Consider the following 2,979-nt stretch of genomic DNA (forward strand, 5'->3'; position numbering starts at 1 on the left):
ACGGACGCTACAAAAGAAAAGGAAGAAAAACCTTCTTCCCCATTATTGGAATTAATTTAATACTAGTAGTTCCTATACATGTGCTTAAAATAATATTTAATTAAAAGAGATTCAAGAAGTTAGCACAAAGTATGAAAATAATAAATAAATATTTTTTTAAAAAAATAGAGAGATGGAATGATAAAATTGAAAAGCTAAGGGATACTTAGAAAAAAGAAAAAAAATAGTTTGATGAGAGCAGTGGCAAAATCAACAAACCTAAAGAAGGGTGTTTCCTAGTTGACTATTTTAACTCGAAACATTTTTCCATCATTCTTCATCGACAAATTGGACTATTCAATGCAAAGTTTTTATTTATAATAAATAAACCCCAGACGGCATGATTGCATAACATGGCATTTCTTTATTTAGCTGAAGTATTAAAAAAAAAAATCGATCAAGACTTGTGAAAATAGTGATCCAACTAAGCTTTGCTGGAGATGAATTCCACTTTTATCTCATGTGCAGTGGAAGTGGTGGAATGCTTTGTTCGTGTCTGAAGAAATTATCAGGATCAGCTTTGGTCTTCACATGCACCAACCTGTAGAAGTTATCCTTGAAGTACTTTGTACCAAAAACACTCGCTTCAACAAAACTTGTGTTAGAATTTCTGTTCATGCCCAAATCAAGATCCCTGTAATTCACATATGCTTCCCTAGGATTCTTTGAGACATAAGGTGTCATGTAACTGTAAACCTTCCGAGTCCAATCTATATGCTTTGCAACGTTTTCCGTTGCATCTTGCCAACTGGACCAGTAAAGGATCATGAACTTGGTACCTTTTCTATGAGGGAAAGGAGTCTGAGATTCTGAAATTTGGCTCATCATTCCACCATAAGGAGTGAACACTACTGTAGGACTCTCTACTTCAAATAACTTCTCCCATAACCCTTCAAGTGCCTTTTCAGGAATGGGTTCTTTGGCATAGTCAGATTTGCCTTTGAAGTAGGCCCTGAGCAGGTTCGTTCTTTGAAGGAAAATTTCAGGAGGAGTATTATTTGAGAAGCCAGCTAAATACACGGTGGAATTGATCCAGTTTGTTTCGATACAATCTTGTCGTGTCAAACCCAATTCAGGGAAGTTGTGCTGCATTATCTGAAGAAGCCTGCTGGCATCACCAAGAAACAAGGAATTGTAAGAAGTAGCAATGGTTCTTTTACCTTGGGAGGTGACGTTAGCTGTCTGAATGAGTACTCTGATGAAAAGATCCTCGTCTAGTTTATCAGCAATTTCTTGCCATCTATAAAGGATCTTAGTTGCACCTTGTTCTAACGTCTTGGTAACGGTAAATACAGTCACGGTTGATGGTACGGGAACCAATTTTACCTTCCAGGCGGTGACTATTCCGAAGCTCCCCCCTGCACCTCCTCTGATGGCCCAGAAAAGATCTTCGCCCATGAGTTTTCGGTTGAGAAGTCTACCATGAACATCAATTAGATGTGCATCAACGACGTTGTCCGCTCCAAGGCCATATTTTCGCACCATGGCACCATATGCACCTCCTGAAATGTGCCCACCCATACCTAAACTTGTGCAAGTGCCAGCTGGGAAGCCATGGGTTTTGCTTTTCTCAGAAATTCTGTAGTAAAGTTCACCATTCGTGGCACCCACCTGAACCCACGCGCTGTTGTGCTCAATATCAACGCTGATGGACCGGAGCTTGGCAAGGTCCACAACAATGAAAGGTGTCTCAATTTCTGAAACATAAGAGAGTCCCTCAAAATCATGGCCTCCGCTACGGACTCTAAGGTGAATTCCAAGCTGCTTAGAGCAAATAACAACAGCTTGGATGTGAGATTCTTTTAAGGGAGTGAAGATAAACTCAGGTTTCGGTACTGAAGGCAAGGTGAACCTGAGGTTTTGAGCAGAAGATTGTAAGACACTAGTGAAAGAAGAGTTTTGTGGGGTATACAAGACAGTGGAAAAGGGAAAGGATGTATCTGCATATTTTGAGAGACATTTTAGAAACCTATCCTGAATTGGAAGTGAAACTATAAATGGAGATAGGAGGAGGACCACAAGTATTGAAAGTATGGAAAGATCTTGAAGGCACCATTTTTTCCTGTTTTCTTGCTTCTCTGGCTTGCTTTCAAGACTTAATGTCTCAAGGTGTTCTCTTATAGAGAGGATCTGCGATGAGGTGACCGGAAATTGTTTTAATCTTTACATTATCTTAGGAATATAATATTACTCTGCAATCTTTGCATAGCAGAAATTTTTTAGATGACATTAGAATTGAATTGTCAATCTGAACAATTGATATGTCGGCAATCTCAAATCTTTAAGATCAGACTTTTTGGCCATTCAATGTCTAATTAATTAAAAATAACTCTAGCTGGTCCTGTCATGTTTATAAACGTGATAATATTCTTTAACAGTTTACGAACAAATCATGGTCATTGTTTGAAAAGGCATGAGGCCTGGGATCTATAAAAACATAAAGCGGCGAATGAATCATGACGATGAGAGTTATTAAATAATTATTTCAATTTAAAAAAGTTAGATTGTGTTTTAAAAATAGTTTTATATTATTTTTTTAATAAATTATGTTTTGATGAAAATCTTTTAAATTTAAAACTTACATAGTTATTATTAACCTATGTTTTAACTCTATTAAAAAAAAATATGAGATTTAAACTCTTAATTACTTTATTATAAAAGCTCTAAACCATGTTAAAGGCAATACTTGTACAATTTACTGATTTGGTGATGCTGCTGGTGATTTTTGGAGGTGATGATGTATGATGATGCACATTGTTTCCGAGCATATCCGCCAAAGTGCAATCAATGATTGAGAGGGTGATTAAGAAATTTGAACCGAGGTCATCAAATAATCCTTTCAATTTAAAATTTTAATTTATTAGATGAAAATCCAAAAAAAAATCATTTGAACGAAATAATCATTTTAATTTATTAGATGAAAATCCAAAAAAAAAAAAT

The 2,979-nt window shown here is 36.2% G+C and overlaps 1 pseudogene; it reads right to left on the reverse strand.

The window, feature by feature from the left end:
• Window positions 1–312: 312 nt before the first annotated feature.
• Window positions 313–2,095, reverse strand: LOC118029501 (monolignol oxidoreductase AtBBE-like 13; annotated as a pseudogene).
• Window positions 2,096–2,979: the final 884 nt, after the last annotated feature.

The sequence above is a fragment of the Populus alba genome, chromosome 11 (genome assembly GCF_005239225.2).
Source record: "Populus alba chromosome 11, ASM523922v2, whole genome shotgun sequence".
In the NCBI taxonomy this organism is placed as follows: domain Eukaryota; kingdom Viridiplantae; phylum Streptophyta; class Magnoliopsida; order Malpighiales; family Salicaceae; genus Populus; species Populus alba.